General features: G+C 40.6%; 1 long non-coding RNA gene across 1 annotated transcript; it reads left to right on the top strand.

Annotated features, from left to right (window-relative positions):
- Positions 1-603: 603 nt before the first annotated feature.
- Positions 604-5,980, top strand: LOC116538019. Its single transcript, XR_004263457.1, has 2 exons — positions 604-722; positions 5,943-5,980. It is a non-coding gene; the product is annotated as an uncharacterized LOC116538019 (long non-coding RNA).
- Positions 5,981-11,695: the final 5,715 nt, after the last annotated feature.

Below are 11,695 nucleotides of genomic sequence, written 5' to 3'. Positions count from 1 at the left end.
CCATTTGTTCTGGGGTATAGTTTAAATACATTGGTTTTTTTGTTGACTTTCTGTCTTGATGACCTGTCTAGTGCTGTCAGTGGAGTACTGAAGTCCCCCACTATTATTGTGCTGCTGTCTATCTAAATTCTTAGGTTTATTAGTAATTGTTTTATAAATTTGGACGCTCCAGTGTTAGATGCATATATATATTTAGGATTGTGATATTTTCCTCTTGGACAAGGTCCTATATAATATATAATATATAATATCCCTTTTTGTCTTTTTAAACTGCTGTTGCTTTAAAGTTTGTTTTGTCTGTTATAAGAATAGCTACTCTTGCTCGGTTTTGATGTTTATTTGCATGGAATGTCCTTTTCTATCACTTTACCTTAAGTTTATGTAAGTCCTTATGAGTTAGGTGAGTCTCTTGAAGGCAGAAGATAGTTAGCTGGTGAATTCTTATCCATACTGTAGTTCTGTATCTTTTAAGTGGAGCATTTTGGCCATTTACATTCAGCGTTAATACTGGGATGTGAGGTACTATTCCATTCATTGTGCTATTCGTTGCCTGAATACCTTGGTTTTTATTTATTTCTTGTATTTTTGTTTTATAGGTTGTATTAGTACATTTTCACACTGCTGATAAAGACATACCTGAAACTGGGCAAGTTACGAAAGAAGGAGGATTAATGGACTTATAGTTCCACAAGGCTGGGGATGCCTCCCAATCATGGTGGAAGGTGAAAGGCGAATCTCACATGGCAGCAGACAAGAGAAGAAAATAGGGCTTGTGCAGGGAAACTCCCAGTTTGTTTGTTTGTTTGTGTTTTGAGATGGAGATGGAGTTTCTCTCTTGTTGCCCAAGCTGGAGTGCAGTGGCACGATCTCAGCTTACTGTAACCTCTGCCTCCTGGGTTCAAGTGTTTCTCCTCCCTCAGCCTCTCAAGTAGCTGGGATTACAGGTATGTACCACCATGCCAGCTAATTTTTTTTTTTTTGTATTTTTAGTAGACACTGGGTTTCACCTTATTGTTCAGGCTGATCTCAAGCTCCTGACCTCAGGTGATCCACCTGCCTCAGCCTCTGTAAGTGCTGGGATTACAGGCGTGAGCCACTGTGCCTGGCCTGAACTCCTATTTTTAAAGCCATCAGACCTCATGAGACTTACTTGCTATCACGAGAACATCACAGGAAAGAACTGCTCCCATAATTCAGTTACCTCCTACCAGGTCCCTCTGAGAACATGTGGGAATTTAAGAGGAGATTTGGCTGGGGATATAGCCAAACTGTATCATTCTGCCCCTGCCCCCCTCCCAAATCTCATGTCCTCACATTTCAAAACCAATCATAATTTCCCAACAGTCTCCCAAACTCTTAGCTCATTTCAGCATTAACTCAAAAGTCCACAGTTGTATCACACCTATGAGCCTGTAATATAAAAAGCCAGTTAGCTACTTCCCAGATACAATGGAGGAACAGGCATTGGGTAAATATAGCTATTCCAAATCAGAGAAATTGGCGAAAACAAAGGGGCTGCAGGCCCTATGCAAGTCCAAAATCCAGCCAGGCAACCAAATCTTAAAGCTCCAAAATGATCTCCTTTGACTCCGTATCTCATAGCCAGGTCATGCTGATGCAAGAGGTGGGCTCCCATGGTCTTGAGCAGCTCTGCCACTGTGGCTTTGTAAGATATAGCCCACCTCCTGGCTGCCTTCATGGGCTGGTGTTGAGTGTCTGTGGCTTTCTGAGGCTCATGGTGCAAGCTGTCAGTGGATCTACCATTCTGAGGTCTGGAGGACGGTGGCCCTCTTCTTACAGCTCCACTAGATGGTGTCCCAGTAGGGACTCTGCATGGGGGCTCCAACCCCACGTTTCCCTTCCAACCTGGCCTAGCAGGGGTTCTCCATGACGGCTCCGCTCCTGCAGCAAACTTATTCCTGGACATCCAGGCATTTCCATATATCCTCTGAAATCTATGCTGAGGTTCCCAAACCCTAGTTCTTGACTTCTGTGCACATCTATGCTCAAAACAACTTGGAGGCTGCCAAGGCTTGGGGCTTGCACCCTCTGAAACCACAGCCTGAGCTTTACATTGGTCCCCTTCAGCCATGGCTAGAGCAACTGGGATTCAGGGCCCCATGTCCCTGAGACTGCACACAGCAGAGGGACCCTAAGTCTGGCCCATGAAACCATTATTTTCCACCTAAACCTTCAGGCCTGTGGGGAGGGGGCTGCTGCAATGGTCTCTGACATGTCCTGGAGACATTTTCTCCTTTGTCTTGGTGATTAACATTCAGCTCCTCTTTATTTTCGAAATTTACACAGTCAGCTCGAATTTCTTCTTAGAAAATGGGATTTTCTTTTCTATTGAATTGTCATGTTGCAAATTTTCCAAACTTTTATGCTCTGTTTCCCTTTTGAAGTTGAATGCCTTTAACACCACCCAAGCCACCTATTGAATGCTTTGCTGCTTAGAAATTTCTTCCCCCAGATACCCTAAATCATCTCCCTCAAGTTCACAGTTCCACAAATTTCTAGGGCAGGGGCAAAATGCCACCAGTCTCTTTGCTAAAACATAGTAAGGGTCACCTTTGCTCTAGTTCCCCAGAAGTTTCTCATCTCCATCTGAGACCACCTCAGCCTGGATTTTATCATCCATATCAGTATAAGCATTTTTGTGAAAGCCATTTGATGTCTCTAGGGAGTTCCAAACTTTCCCACATTTTCCTGTCTTCTTCTGAGCCCTCCAAACTTTTTCAACCTCTGCTTGTTGCCCAGTTCCAAAGTTGCTTTCATATTATCAGGTATCTTTTCAGCAGCCCTCCACTCTACTGGTACCAATTGACTGTATTAGTATGTTTTCACACTGTTGATAAAAAAAAAATACCCGAGACTGGGGAATTTACAAAAGAAAGGGGCTTAATGGATTTACAATTCCACAAGGCTGGGGAGGTCTCACAATTATGGTGGAAGGTGAAAGGCACATTTCAGATGGAGGCAGACAAGAGAAGTGAGGAGAGCTTGTGCAGGAAAACACCCATTTTTAAAACCATCAGATCTCATGAGACTTATTTGCTATCATGAGAACATCATAGGAAAGACTTGCTCCCATGATTCAATTACCTCTTACCAGGTCTCTCCCACAACACATGGGTATCAAGATGAGATTTGTTTGGGAATGCAGCCACACCATATCATAGGTCCTGTGAGATTTGTGCTTTAAAAAGGTTCTGTTTTGATGTGTTCCCAGGATTTGTTTCAGGATTTAGAGCTCCTTTTAGCAGTTCCAGTATGCTGGCCTGTTAGTGGTGAATTCTCTGAGCATTTGTTTGTATGAAAAAGCATGTATCTTTCCTTCATTGATGAAGCTTAGTTTCACTGGATACAAAATTCTTGGCTGGTAATTGTTTTATTTAAGGAGGCTGAAGATAGGGCCCCAATCCCTTCTAGCTTGTAGGGTTTCTGCCAAGAACTCTGCTGTTAACCTGATAGGTTTTCCTTTATAGGTTACGTTGTGTTTTCCCCCCACAAAGCTCTTAAGATTTTTTCCTTTCTCTTGACTTTAGATAACCAAGGGCTATGTGCCTAGGTGATGATCTTTTGGTAATGAATTTCCCAGGTGTTCCTTGGGTTCGTATTTGGATGTCTAGATCTCTAACAAGGCTAGGGAAGTTTTCCTTTATTATTCCCCCAAATATGTTTTTCAAACTTTTAGATTTCTATTCTTCCTCAGAGGTACCAATTATTCTTAGGTTTGATGTTTTAACATAATCCCAAACTTCTTGGAGATTTTCATTTTTAAAATTCTTTTTTCTTTGTCTTTGTTGGATTGAGTTATTTTGAAAACCTTGTCTTCAAGCTCTGAAGTTCTTTCTTCTGCGTGTTTGATTCTGTTGCTGAGGCTTTTCAGTACATTTTGCATTTCTCTAAGTGTGTCCTTTATTTCCTGAAGTGGTGATTATTTTTAATTTATGCTATCTATTTCACTGAAGATTTCTCCCCTCATATTGTGAATCATTTTTTTTGTTTTCCTTAAGCTGGACTTCACCTTTCTCTGGTGCTTCCTTGAGTAGTTTAATAATTGACTTTCTGAGTTCTTTTTCTGGCAATTCAGAAATTTCTTCTTGGTTTGGATTTGTTCCTGGCAAGCTAGTGCAATTTGTAGGGGCGGGGTGGTGTTAAAGAACTTTTTTTCATATTGCCAGAATTGTTTCTTTGGTTCCTTCTCATTTGGGTAGGCTATGTCAGAAGGAAGATCTGGAACTCAGGGCTACTGTTCAGATTGTTTTGTCTTATGGGGTACTCCCTTGATGTACTTTCCCCCTGCCTTTTCCTAAGGATGTTGCTTGCTGAGAGACTTACTGTAGTGATTGTTATTTCTTTTCTGGATCTAGGCACCCAGCAGGGCTACTAGGCTCCAGGCGGGTACTGGAGGGTGTCTGCACAGAGTCCTGTGATACGAACTGTCTTCAGGTCTCTCAGCCGTGGATTCCAGCACCTGCTCTGGTGGAGGTGGTAGGGGAGTTAAATGGACTCTGTGAGTGTCCTTAGTTGTATTATTGTTGTTTATTGCACTAGTTTTATGCTGGATGGCCTCTGCCAGGAATTGGTGCTTTTAAGAGAGCATGAGGTGTGGAAATATAGGGAGAATCAGGCTGTGGGTGGGGTCATAGAACTCCCAAGAGAATATGACCTTTGTCTTTAGCTACAAGGTTGGGTAGGGAAGAACCATCAGGTAGTGGCAGCATTAGGCATGGCTGAACTCAGACTCTTTTTGGGTTGGGCTTGCTGCAGTATAGGCCTCACCCAGGCCCCATGCAACTTGAAAAGCTGCTTTTGGCAAGACACAGTGGCTCACACCTGTAATCCCAACACTTTGGGAGGCCAAGGCAGGTGGATCACTTTAGGTCAGGAGTTCGAGACCAGCCTTGCCTACTTGGTGAAACCCCATCTCTACTAAAAATACAAAAAGTAGCTGAGTGTGGTTGCACATACCTGTAATTACAGCTACTTGGAAGACTGAGGCAGGATAAACTCTTGAACCCAGGAGGCGGAGGTTGCTGTAAGCCGATATTGTGCCACTGGACTCCTGCAGGAGTGAAACTCCATGTAAAAAAGAAAAAACGCTGGTCTCACTCCCACCATACACCCCTTTAATAGCACTGAGTTTGTTTTCAGGCAGTGGGCAAACAGGGATGAGAACTTGCCCCAGGCTACCAGCCTCCAAGCTGAGAGAGCAAGAAGGGCTTTTGTACCTCCCTGTCTGTTGAGTCTGCACAACATATTCATGCCCTCTCCCGAGTTCTGGCCAGGAATCTTTGTGTTCACTTGGAATTGTTACACAATTCAGCTGGAGGTTTCCTTCCCCATATGGTCTTTTCCCAGTTCCTCTGGCAGCCTTCCCCAAGGACCCCTGAGAGATAAATCAGAAATGGCTTCCTTGGGGATCAAGAGCATCTACAGGTCTTTTCCTTCTTTTTCCTTTACCTCTGTATTTCACTCAACTCTTTAAATTATCTCAGCTCCAGATAAGGTCAAATCCTTCTGTGATCTGACCTTCAGTGAGAGTGTGTGTTTGGGGGTGGACCAACCCCTTTCCCACTTTCACAGTTTGGGCATTCACAGTATTTGAGCTGTTTCCCAGGTTCTGCAAGACCAATCTGCCTCCTTCAGAGGGGTCTGTGGATTCTCCTGGCTTTCCTGGTATATTTCTGCAGTAGTTCTTGGAGCAAAAGTTCACAATGTGAGTTTCCATAGGCTGCTCTGTCTGTCTGAGTGGGAGCTGCAATTTAGTCCTGCCTCCTATCTGCCATTTTTTGAATTTTAGGTATTCTTAGCATATCAGTCCATTTTCATACTACTGATATAGACATACCCAAGACTTGGCAATTAACAAAAGAAAGAGGTTTAATGTCCTCAAGACTCCATTGGCTGGAGAAGCCTCACAATCATGCCTGAAGGTGAAGGCATGTCTCACTTGGTGGCAGACAAGAGAAGAGAGATTGTGCAGGGAATCTCCCCTTTATCAAACCATCAGATCTCATGAGACATATTAATGATCATAAGAATAGCATGGGAAAGACCCACCCCATGATTCAATTACCTCCCACTGGGTCCCTCCCACAATACATGGGAATTGTGGGAGCTACAATTCAAGATGAGATTTGGGTGGGAATAAAACAGCCAAACCATATCACTAACCACAAAAAAGGGGTAACTGTGAAAGGAGATAGATATGAAAATCTTTTTGATGGTAGTAACCATTTTACTATAAGTATATATTCAAAAGTCATGTTTTACCCTTTAAATATAGATAATAAAATATAAAGTTCCCTTTAAAAGGTAAAAAAGAAAACAAATTGACTTTGTGTAAATCATACTGACTATGGGAAATGGGTTTGGATAGCAGCGGAGGAGGACTTATTCTTCTTCTTATTGTGGGTACCTCTGAAGGCCCCCTAGGGTTTATGGGTTTTAATGGGCTGAGAGCAAGTCTAATGCAACTGAAACTTCCTTGAAGTGCTGCAACACTGGATGAAAGCCAGCAGGAACAAGTTTCTCATTTGAACCAAAGAGATGCGAAGGCTCGGAGAGAGGAAATAACATTGTTATCAGTTTTTTTTTCTTTTCCTTATAATGTGCTTTGTCTGGAAAAAAAAAAAAAAAAAAACCTTACTTTTATAAATGCGAGTCAACTGGAAGGGAAAATAGATTATATGCACTTTCTGAGGCCAGAAATTAGTATTTGATGAAATAATTGAGATGAAATAATTCCCTTAGGAAAAATGCTTTTCTGATCATTTACAGATTTAGACTCTGGCGTTTGTAGGCTTTCCATTCATGCCCTTATACATTCATTCATTTCACTCACTCATTCATAGTAGCATTTATTGAGTGCCTGCTGTTTTCTCAGCCTGCCTCTCTCATTATTTCTTTGAACACAAACCTATTTAGAAGGCTGCTAAAATGATTGACAAATTGATTGATATTTTTTTCCCATTTATTTATTTTATTGCATTTTAGGTTTTGGGGTACATGTGAAGAACATGCAAGATTGTTGCATAGGTACACACGTGGCAGTGTGATTTGCTGCCTTCCTCCCCATCACCTACATCTGGCATCTCTCCCCTTGCTATCTCTCCCCAGCTCCCCACCCCTCACTGTCCCTCCCCTATTTCCCCCCAACTGACCCCAGTGCGTAGTGCTCCCCTCCCTGTGTCCATGTGTTCTCATTGTTCAACACCCGCCTATGAGTGAGAACATGCGGTTTTTGATCTTCTGCTCTTCTGTCAGTTTGCTGAGAATGATGGTTTCCGGGTTCATCCATGTCCCTACAAAGGACCCAAACTCATCGTTTTTGATGGCTGCATAATATTCCATGGTGTATATGTGCCACATTTTCCCTATCCAGTCTATCGTCGATGGGCATTTGGGTTGGTTCCAGGTCTTTGCTATTGTAAACAGTGCTGCAATGAACATTCGTGTGCACGTGTCCTTATAGTAGAACGATTTGTAATCCTTTGGATATATATTTTTAAGTGCAGTCTGAAAGCGGGAAATCTGAAGGTTGTTGGAAAGGGCTTTGGAAATACGGTCATCGTTCCTGCTATTTCCTCTGCTGAGAATTTGCAGGGAGCCTTCTGAAAACTAAGGGCCAGGGGAAATGCCACCTGCAAGGCTCTGTATTTCCTTTTGCAAATTCACAAGGCATGCCTAGGAAGGGACTCACACTGCCCCTGCTTGCTTATCTACATGGAGTCTCTTCTTGTTGGTTTCGGCTTTTTTTTTTTTTTTTTTTTTGCCACGCAGGTCATTGGCAGTTAACATCGCAGCTTCCCAGGTGACTGAGTAAGGAAAACTAGATACTTCTTATGAAAGTCAGCACAAAATAAAGATTTCAGAGATCAGTGAAAGAGACAATTCCAGAGCAGGTATCTTGGCTGTTTTGATGTTCTTCCTTTTGGAAAATAGAGAAACCAGCTTCTTGGTTAAAAGAAAATCTATAAGTTCCCTGAGAAGTTATACACAGTCATGTATTCATGTTATATCAATGTACCTTCCCTGCCTATTAAATAAGATCTATCTGTGTCTCCACATATGAATCAGGTTAGCCAAATTCTTTATAGAAGATAGAAATTTAATGAAATATTTCATTTGTATTACATCATGCTAAATATTGTATCTGACCAAAATGTTCACTCACTAACTAGTGATGAGCACCATATAGAGGCAATTCACATTTCTGAGAATTACAAGATGAAAAAATTATTTGTCCATATGATTAAATGTATTCTGAAATTGTGGGGGACAAAGGAGAAAGAGCAATTTAGAGTCAATTTTGTGTGTCCTTGATGTAAAAATGATATGATAAAAAGAGCATTAATTTCTTAGTTCTCCATCTTAATTTGTCAATGCAGATATTGGCTGCTTCTTAGGAGTTTCTATGTGAAATAAAATTATGCAATGAGTAAAAAAATGTATGTGTTTGTTGTATGTGTAAAGCTAAGGAATGTATATGCATACATACATATGGGTAGTTTGAATAAGTAGCAAAAAGTTAAAAGTCCTCGAAAAATAAATGCATTAATTAAAAAATGTATTTGGCCCAAAGCATGTTTTTTTTTTTTTCCTTTTATATAGATTTTAAAATTCGTATTTTGTTCAAACATATTTCTTGGTACTTCTACTGGTCAGGCCTACCTTATTCTACCAAAATTCTCCCTGATGACTGAGCCTGGCATCCTCTGCAGCCTTGCTGCTTTAAAGTGTGATCTGAGGCCCAGTGATATTGACTTGTCTTGCAAGCTTGTTATAAATGTTGAATCTCAAACTCTGCTCCTCACCTAGTGAATCAATCTTCATTTTAGCAATATCCTCGTGTAATTCTCATGTACCTTAAAGTTTGAGAAGTGCTCCTCTCCACAGCTGTTTTTAAAAAGCATCAACACCTCCATACCTTTTCTTCTTATGTTCCTTGTCTCCATTAATGATCTTGCAATCATTCCAGTCAGCCAGGCTGAATATGTCAGTCATATTTGTTCCATCCATCGCCAAAGCCTAGCAATTACATCTCTTGACTTTGTCAACATCTCTTGACTTTGTCATCTACTTTCTCTTCCTACTTCTAATCTCCTTGTTCACAGTTTAGTAAGCTTTCATCAGACTGTTGAAGTCACAGTATTTGTGTTTTGTGTTTTGGTTTTTGGTTTTTTGCCTCCAGACTCTCTGGCTTCCAATCCATTCTCTTGTTATTAGCATGTTAGCTTTCCTAAAGCGTGTGTCTTGCTGCACCATTTTCTGCTCAGAAACCTTCTCTGGCTACTTGTTGCCTACAAAAACATTTTTAAATCCTTTGTCATGACATTCAGGACCCTCTAGGATGTTTTTAAAAGCAACTTTTGACATGCTACTCAGTCTCTTCCCACCTGCCCTTTCAGCTTTATGAGATTATCTTCTTATTTTCCAAACATTTCCTATAATTCACAGCTGCAGTGTTTTTGTTCACGTCTAAAGCGCTCCTCTCAAATAATCACAAATGCAAACACTAATTCCCTTCAAGGCTTTCTAAATCCCTTCTTCGTCCTTTCTCATCATTCGCCATGTGCTTTGGCAGCATTATTAGAACATCTGCGTTTTTTACTCTGACCTAGTGAGCTTTGCATTCGTGTCTTACCTCCCCTTACTAATTCTCAAGTCGTTAAAGGCAGGATCAATGTCTTTTTCTTCCCATGACCTGCCACAGTGCCTAGCCAAGTGGTTTACAAAAATAGATATTCAATTAATGCATTATAAATGCAAATGAATAGCAACAGGAAAGAGGACTTGCTATATTTCTACAAAGAGACACCTTCAATATTAAACATTTATCAAATTATTCGTTAAAATCATCTAGTGATACTAACAGCTAGTGGTATGGAGTACCACAATGGAAGAGTTAACTAGTAGGAGGAGGTATTTATTATAAGTTCTACAATCTACTATTCCCTCATTGTCTCCTAGTTTCTGTATGCCATTTATCTATGTCATCCATTACGCTTTGCTGCAGTACTCCAAAAGGTGTATGTTTTTTGCCTCTCACCATGACAGTTCTTTTTTTTTTTCACTTTATGTTCTGGGGTACATGTGCAGGTCATGCACGGTTGCTGCATAGATGCATACTATATCCAGCATTTCTCCTCGTGTTATCCCTCCCCATCCCCCGCTGTCCCTCCCCTAGTCCCTGCCAACTGTCCCCAGTGTATGACGCTCCTTTCCCTGAGTCCACATGTTCTCATTGTTCAATACCTGCCTATGAGTGAGAACATGCAGTGTTTGGCTTTCTGTTCTTGTGTCAGTTTGCTAAGAATGATGGTTTCCAGATTCATCCAAGTCCCTACAAAGACACAAACTCATTGTTTTTTATGGCTGCATAGTATTCCATTGGTGTATATGAGCCACATTTTCTTTGTCCAGTCTATCGATGGGCATTTGGGTTGGTTCCAGGTCTTTGCTATTGTACACAGGGCTGCAATGAACATACATGTGCATGTGTCTTTATAATAGAACGATTTATAGTTCTTTGGGTATATACCCAGTAATGGGATTGCTGGGTCAAATGGAATTTCTATTTCTAGATCCTTGAGAAATCACTACACTGTCACCAAGACAGTTATAATAGGGCATAAATGTCTAATAATACAAGGTAGTTAACTTCACCTAGAAGCACAGGATAAAGGCATTGCAAAACTCACTGTGCTGGTAGCCTAGTTTCTTTGAAAAACTACGTTTGATGGTAATTTCTGATGTCAATCTTCAAAAGGTTCTGTGTATCAATGTGAGAGTGTCTTAACCTTGAACTCTTTGAGGGCAAAAGAGTTCACACCCCTTTTACAGGCTCCGTTTTTGCTCATTGAGTGCTTCTGTGCTTTTTTTTTTTTTTCCTTAAATCAAGAAAACCATGTTAATAAAATGATGCTGATGAAATTGTTTTTCACAGAAACTCATTGGGAACCTACTTTGTTATTAGCATGTTAGCTTTCTAACATACTAATGAGCCAGGCAATATTCAAAGAACATTGCATATATTATCTCATTTAATTTTTACCATAACCTGTGAACCTCATTCTGCAGAAGAGATAACTACAGCTTAGAGAGAATTTTTAACTTAGTCGCAGACCACACTTAGAAAGTCAAGAAAGTAGAATTTAAATATTTACCTAGCTTATTTGAGTGCCTACATTCTCATATTATTATTGAACAGAATGATAATCGTTTGTTTTTGCCTGACAGCATCTTGATATGATAGGAGGGAGTAACAGAAATTTGGTACTTTCAGGAATTTCTGACACACCCAAGATGTAGAAACTCCTGCTTGTCTCTTCCTGAATATATTATTCCTCAAGAATTTGCCTAAGGAGGACAGTCGACATTCTGGTCATTGCTTTGTTATAGGTCAAACCTCAGTTTGTTCATTTTCATTGTTACTGCAGAAGTTTAGCTTTTGGCCTCCAAGATCTGCCATTGCTATGTTATAATTTGTAACTCATTCTCTACCCAATTCTCACATCAACTAAGCTTTTAACTTCATTTCTGACTGCTCATTGCAATGACAGAGTATGTATTTCAATAACAACATCAAACACTATGTCTTAGTTCTTCTTCTATAGGTGCATTATGGTGAACAACTTCTCTGATCTTCTCTTGCTCTTAGATTTATCCTGCACATTTGTGAGTT

This window comes from Sapajus apella, unplaced genomic scaffold, assembly GCF_009761245.1.
Source record: "Sapajus apella isolate SASKATOON/1434 unplaced genomic scaffold, GSC_monkey_1.0 scaffold115, whole genome shotgun sequence".
NCBI lineage: Eukaryota > Metazoa > Chordata > Mammalia > Primates > Cebidae > Sapajus > Sapajus apella.
This window is presented reverse-complemented; position numbering and strand designations above follow the sequence as displayed.